Raw genomic sequence first — 7,864 nt, 5'->3', positions numbered from 1 at the left:
GGGAGGCAGCCACTTCCCAGAACAATTCTTGCTTCCGGAGGAGCAAGAATTCTGGTAGGCATGCAGCCTGTTCTGCCACAGTTCATTTCTTCTTATCAAAACCTGTGGCACTTAGCTTGATGTCCTTCTTAAAATCAGAAGCAAAACTCTCCGACTCGCACACTCAGTTAGGTGAGCAAAGGCTCTGTAGCACCACAGCTTTATCGTGAGTGGTTACCACAACGAACTGTAATCATTACTTTGTTCCCCTCAGTACACTGTAGGCTTTTGCATCTTCATCATTTTTGTGCTTCAGCTTCTAGCGCAATGACTGGCATGGATAAATAAATAACCAGCTTTCTTAATGAATCTATGGCTTGTCTTTCTTGGTGTTTACTTGATAATTATTTTGGTTTAAACAAAGCTAAAATTCAAGTTAATCTTACCATCTGCTGTTTGATGTTTGGATTATTTTCAGCCTTTTTTCTTTTTATTATAAAAATACAGAATTTGACATTCTTGAAGATAAATATTGTGTGTGTCAATGATTATTCCTTTAGGATTAATTCCTGGAAGTGAATTTCTGGGTCAGACATACATAAAATTTTAAGGGCATACATATTGCTATCTGGAAATGTTATAAAAATGCATTTACTAGCCCTGGCTGGCATGCTCAGTGGTTAGAGCATTTTGTGCAGGGTTGATTTACGGTCAAGGGCATATATCTGGGCTGCAGGTTTGATCCCCACCTCCAGTTGGGGCGTGTGTGGGAGGCAACCAATCAATGTGTCTCTCTCACACTGATGTTTCCTCTCCTCTCCTCTTCCCCCCTCCCTTTCACTCTCTAAAAATCAATGGAAAAAATATTCTCACTCCTTGGGTGAGGATTTAAAAAATGCATATGCTGAAACCTATGAGAGTGCCTAGTTCCTTGAAACCCATCTTACACTGTTGAGTAGTACAGAAAAAATTCTTGCCATTCATTTGGCAAAAGTTACAGCTCATTATATTGCTTTTATTGTAGCACTACTGAGGATGAACTTTATTCACCATTTCTATTTTTTTTTCTGAAACAAGTTACCTGTTCTTTAATAAATATACTCTCTATAAGGTTCATTTTAAATTTTATTCCTAAGTATCCTTGTACATAAAATAAATTCTTCAGTTCTTTATGTCTTCATTCAAAAAATTATTCTGGGAACTTCTGGACAGAGTGAGCTGACATGAAGAAGACTCCATTCTGCCTCATTATATCTCCAATGTGGGGTAAATATAATAAGGTAATTTATGGATAGGTGGCTGGGCTAGGAAGCAAGAGAAAGAAATGCCCAGGTGCCATACATGAAGGCATGTTCACCTAGGAAGCCACTGTTGAGCATCTGCCGAAAGCTGGGAATCACAAAGGAATACTGTTCCTATTACCATGACTGCATCACAAAGTCCTCCAAAATGTAGTGGAAAACAACCACTGGCTGTGCCCATGGATTCTGTGGGTCAGGGATTCGGACAGTGCACAGGACAGTCAGCATGGCTCTGCCTCCCCACGTCTGGGGCCTCCAGTGGAGGACTTGAAGATTTGGGGCTTGTTCACTCCTGTGTCCATGGTTGATGCTGCTATGAACAGATCTTAGCTGGGGCCTCTTCCTGCCACCTGGCTTCCTCACAATATGGCAGCTGGAGTTCAAAGGTGAGTATTCTGAGAGCCATGATTTATGAACTCGCCTTGGCAATCACACAGGCACTTTGACTACATCGTATTGACTGAGGAAATTAGTTTCAGGGTGAGAAACAGACTTCACCTCTTGAAGGAGGAGTGTCGACATTACACAGACGGAAGAACATGTGGGGATGGATATGTATTAGTGCATTCTTCTTTGAAAAATGCAACCGGCCATAAGAACCTTGACATTGAGATGATAACCAGAAAAATGCTCTCCATTGGTCTGAAGAAGCTGGCCATCCACTTGCACCAGGAAAAGAGTCAGCTACTAGACGGAGCTTCAGATCCTGTACAGCACACGTCTGAGGCCTGAATCCATATTACTTCATGGTTAAGGGATCCCAATCCCAAAAATGGACATATTAACTGGCACCTCTGAAACCCAGGTCTGGGCAGAGACGCATGGAAAACCTCTCTGCAGTGAAGTTTCTGCAGCTCAGGGAACACGGAGTCCTGTAGACAGCAGTCTTTCTGAAGATGAGCTCACAACGTTTACTTCCTACAAACTACATAAGGAAGTGAACCACAAGGAAGGAGACTTGGCAGATTTGTATCCCTAAACTAAAAAATGATGGACACAATGGGAAAAAATTAGATTTATAATATTCAAGGAGATGAAGGTGTGGAAACAGTAAGGCAAGAACTGGGCAGTATGGAAACAAAATAGGCGACGTCTAAGGTTGTATGTTCTGATTTTGCTGATTACATTCTGTGATGTCAGGTAGTAGGTGCCTTTGTCTCCTATATGTCCTCTAAATCGGTAGTTCGATCTGAAACACATGGCAGGCTGGGTTTGTCCCAGGGAACATAGTTTGCTGACCCCTGGATTAAAGTTTGGGGGACCAGTTGTTCAATATTCACTAATTCAGTGTTAATGTTGACTTTATAAACTGTACCAATCTTGAATAATGAGAATCGATTTTACTCTTATTGTATGTTATCTGTAATAAACTTTGTTCATTTGTTTACTTAATGTCTATCTCTCTTGCCTACGTTTCAGGAGAACAGGGACCCCATCTGGTTTGGCTCATTTTTACATCCTTGTTGTGTGACATATGATTGTCATTCATCACATTTTTGTTAAGTGAATAAATGAATGGATGGATAAATAATGAATAGAGAACATTTAACATTTTCTTCTATTTCTAAACTAGGTGAAAAAATAATATAAAATTTAAAATATTTGGAATATTTTAATTAAAAAATATTTAAATGCACCCTTATTTTGAAGTGCCTTTGAAAATATAGTAATTATTTTATAGCTCTTTGTTTTAAGCAATCAGTTCATCTCAATCCCTTTAATTTGAGAAAGCATTTGTTCTTTTTTCTTTTTTTAAAATATATTTTTTATTGATTTCAGTGAGGAAGAGAGAGAGAGAGAAACATCAATGATGAGAGAGAATCATTGATTGGCTGCCTCCTGCATGTTCCCTACTGGGCGGATCCAGCCTGCAACCCGGGCATGTGCCCTTGGCCAGAATCAAACCCAGTACCCTTTAGTCCGCAGGCTGACGCTCTATCGACTGAGACAGACCGGCTAGGGCTTGAGAAAGCATGTGTTTTGAGTGAGTTTTTTATGACCTGCCCTAGAACATAAGTACTTTGTTCTTTTTATTATCTCTTTCTACATGTGTTTTTTTAAAACAGTCTTTTTTTGGTCCTATAAAGTATCCTTAATTTTTCTTTTTCCACCAGAATTAGTTGGGGACCTTGTTTTCAGGAAACATCAGATCAAAAACATTTGTGTGTTTTTAAAAATTTATTATTTCAGCACATTCCTTAAGTTGTACATTCTTGCAGCTATGGGCTTTTCCTCCCTAACTTTTTATTATGGAAAATTTCAAACATACACAAAAATGTAGAGATAATAGTGTAATGACCTCTCGTGTATTTATTGTGTGAACTTAAAAAAATATTCAATTTTAAGAAACATTTCTCTTGATCTTATTGGCTATGATGCCCTGAGAGGCATTTACTGGTATTGCTAGTCCCCGACGGTTTCTTCTGTCCTGGAGGGAGGCTTCTAGGGAGAGGAGGGCTACCTTGGAGCAAAAACAAAGCCGTCAGGTCACTATCACCTTTACAAGGAAAATGAAAAGCAAGTTCTTAGCAGGGAGTCAGGATTGTGATTCTAGTAGTCTGTCAAGACTTTGGAAATTTAATTGCTCCCTATTTTAGTTCAGATTTGTTGTCATTTTCATTATTGTTGTTGACCTTCTGGTTGTCTTGTTTGCTCATCTTTGGTAATAAACTCCATGAAATCAAGAGAGTTCAAGAGCATCAAAGAAAGAAGGAGCCCCTCTTCTTCCACCGCTGCTGGGAGGGAGGACAAACCTAGTGTGGGAAGCAGTGTGAGCCTCTGAGCCACTGCAGGGAAAGCCGGTGGCTCAGAGCAGAGGACAGTGGCTCCGAGGAGAGGACGGGGTGGGTCCCGTTGGGGATACCCATGTGGGCCCGTGGCGTGGTGCTGAGGTTGAGCTTCTCTCATGGCTGTCCCTGCGTTTCCTAATGCTCTTCACACCTCCCCTCCCACCACCCTCTCCCCACCCCCATAGCCCATAACGATGTGGTTTCTACCCTCACCTTTAACTCCAGCACTGCCATTTCAAAGGGCCCAAGATCTCACCACCAAGTCCGGTCTTTCCCCCCTTTATTCTCATCCCATTTCTCACTTTCCAATAAGTAACCTCTCCTGGTTTTCTTTTTAATTTACCAAAAAAAAATTTTTTTTATTGATTTCAGAGAGGAAGGGAGAGGGAACGAGAGATAGAAACATCAATGATGAGAGAGAATCATTGAATGGCTGCCTCCTGCATGCCCCCTCCTGGGGATAGAGCTCACCCCCAAGCATGTGCCCTGACCAGGAATTGAACCATGGCCTCCTGGTTCATAGATCGATGCTCAACACTGAGCCACAGTGGCCAGGCTAACCTCTCCAGGATTTGACACAGCTGATTAATAGGAGATGCTAGCCCAGCCGTGGGCAAACTATGGCCCGCTTGAAATGAATAAAACTAAAAAAAAAAAAGACCGTACCCTTCTATGTAATGATGTTTACTTTGAATTTATATTAGTTCACACAAACACTCCATCCATGCTTTTGTTCCGGCCCTCCCGTCCAGTTTAAGAACCCGTTGTGGCCCTCGAGTCAAAAAGTTTGCCCACCCCTGTCTAACCTCTCACCACTCCAAGGCAGCCTTTGTGCCTCCCCTCCTTTCTTCTCTCTTCTCTTTTTCCCTCTTCCTCCTCCTCCCCTTTTCTCTCACCTTCTTCCCTCTCTCCTCCCACATTCTCCCCTTTCCCTACTTCTTGCTGCCCACCCATGTGTGGGGATGCACACACTCCATGTTCTCTCATTTCATATCTTTTCACATGTTTCCTTTGCTAGGACCCTGTGTTGTTTTCCCTTATAGCACTTTCTACACTGTGTCACCCGTTCCGTGCCTATTTGCTGGATTCTGAACTCCTCAGGGGCAGGGATTGCTCTGTTTATCATGTTTCTCCAACGCCTTGCTCAATTCCTGACGCAGAACCAACTTTGGGAAATATTTTGTATGAATGAATGAGCACAGCTGAACCTGGGTCCCTGTAATCCTTTTGTTGTGAAGACTGGAGAAAATGAACATAAAAGGCCGGGCAGGGAATATGGGATAATAAGGCATCTGGTGAATTGTCACTGCCGTGCTTGTCATTGTCCTGAGTCAGGGCCGCGCCTTGCTCACAGTGTACCCTCTTCAGCGTTCAGTAATGCCTTGCACAAAACAGACTCTTCACAGCTATGATTGAATTGAATATACAGTACATAAGCTAGATGCATGATTAGTTGTTCTTCTGTGTCCATGTTTGGAATAAAAGTAATGGCTATCTTGAGGGCATATTTATTTTCCATGGAGCATAGAAATTATTTTTTTAGGCAGATGGTAGTAATTTAAATTTTTAAAATTTTATTGTGGTAACACAACATGAGATTTTTAAGTGTGCAATACAGTATTGCTATCTGTAGGCCCAATGTCGCAGGACAGATCTCTAGAACTTACTCATCTTGCATCACTGAAACTTCATCCCAACCAATTACCAACTACCCACCCTGAACCCCAAACGCCTGCCCAGCCTCTGGCAACCACCAGCCCATGCTTTTATAAGTTTGACTATTTTAGGGACCTCATATAAGAGGAATCATGCAGTTTTTGTCCTTCTATGACTATCTTATTTCACTTAGCAAAATATCCTTAAGGTTCATCTGTATTGTATATTTCAGGATTGCCTTCTTTTTTTATGGCTGAATAATATTCCATTGTTGATCTCTACCTCTTTTTTTTATTCCTTCGTCTATTTTTCAAAAATATTTTTTATTGATTTCAGAGAGAGGCAGGGAGAGGGAGAGAGAGGTTTTCTCCACATATTGGCTATTGTGAATAGTGCTGCAGTGAACATGGAAGTACTAATACTTCTTTGAGATACTGATTTCAATTCTTTAGGCTAAATACCCAGCAGTAGGATTCCTAGAGTCTATGGCAGTTCTATTTTTAATTTTTTGAGGAACCACCATACTGTTTTCCATTTTGTATTTCCACCAATAATGCCCAGGGTTTCAATTTTTCTACATCCTCACCAGCACTGTTATCTTAAATTTTTTTCAATAGTAGCCATTTTAACAGGTGTAAGGTGATATCACACTGTGGTTTTTATTTGCATTTCCCTGGTTGGTAGTGATGTTGAGTGTCTTCATATGCTTATTGGCCATTTGTATGTATTCTTTGGAGAAATGTCTATTCAAGTCTTTAGCCCATTTTTAAAATTGGGTGTTAGTTTGTTTTATTTACTAGGGAGTTGTAGGAGTTCCTTACATATTTCTGTCATTAACCCCTTTTCAGATATATGATTTGCAAATATTTTCTCCAATTCTGTAGATTGCCTTTTCACTCTCTGTTTCCTTTGCTATGCACAAGCCTTTAGCTTGATGTAGTCCACTTGTCTGTTTTTGCTTTTGTTTCCTGTGCTTTTTGGTGTTATAATCATAAAATCATTGCCAAAACCAATGTCATGAAGCTTTTCCCTTATGTTTACTTCTAGGAGTTTTATAGTTTCAGGTCTCAGGCTTAAGACTTTAATCCACTTTAAGTTTATTTTTGTGAATGGTGTAAGAAAGGGGTTCAATTTCATTATTTTGCATGTGGATATCCAGTTTTCTCAACACAATTTGTTGAAGAGACTATCCTCTCCCTATTGTGTATTCTTGGCACCCTTGTCAAAGATCAGTTGATTACATATGTGTGGATTTATTTCTGGCCTGTGTGCTGGTCCATTGCCTCCAGCTTTGATCTTCTTTCTCAAGATTGTTTTGGCTATCTGGGGTCCTTTGTGGTTCCATATGAATTTTTAAATTGTTTTTACTATTTTTTTAAAAATGCCATTGGGATTTTGGTAAGGATTGCAGTGAATTTGTAGGTCATTTGGGTAGTATGGATATTTTGACAATATTAAGTTTTTCAACCTATGACCATGGAATATCTTTCCATTTATTTTTTTCTTTAATTTCTTTAATCAGTGTTCTGTAGTTTTTCAGTGTGTAAGTCTTTTACTTCCTTAGTTAAGCTTATTCCTAAGTATTTTATTTAAATGATGCTATTGGCCTTAGCCAGTTTGACTTGGTGGATAGAACATCGGCTTGCGGAATGACGGGTCCTGAGTTCGATTCCGGTCAAGGGCACATGCCCAGGTTGTGGCTCAATCCCCAGTAGGGGGCATGCAAGAGGCAGCTAATCAATGATTCTCTCTCATCTTTGATGTTTCTATCTCTCTCTCCCTCTTCCTTTCTCTCAGAAATCAATAAAAATATATATTTTTAAAAATGATGCTATTGTTTTCCTAATTTTATTTTTAGATAGTTTGTTGTTAATGTATAGAAATACAAGTGATTTTTTTGTGTGTGTTGATTTTGTATCCTGCAACTTTACTGAATTCCTTTATTAGTTCTAACTTTTTTGTTTTGGTGAAGTCTTAGGGCATTCTTGCACATAAGATTGTTTCCTTTATGCCGAAACCGGTTTGGCTCAGTGGATAGAGCGTCAGCCTGCGGACTGAAAGGTCCCAGGTTCGATTCCGGTCGGGGGCATGTACCTTGGTTGCAGGCATATCCCCAGTAGGAGATGTGCAGGAGGCAGC

The sequence above is a fragment of the Myotis nattereri genome (assembly GCF_964212035.1).
Source record: "Myotis nattereri genome assembly, chromosome: 17".
Lineage (NCBI taxonomy): Eukaryota > Metazoa > Chordata > Mammalia > Chiroptera > Vespertilionidae > Myotis > Myotis nattereri.
This window is presented reverse-complemented; position numbering follows the sequence as displayed.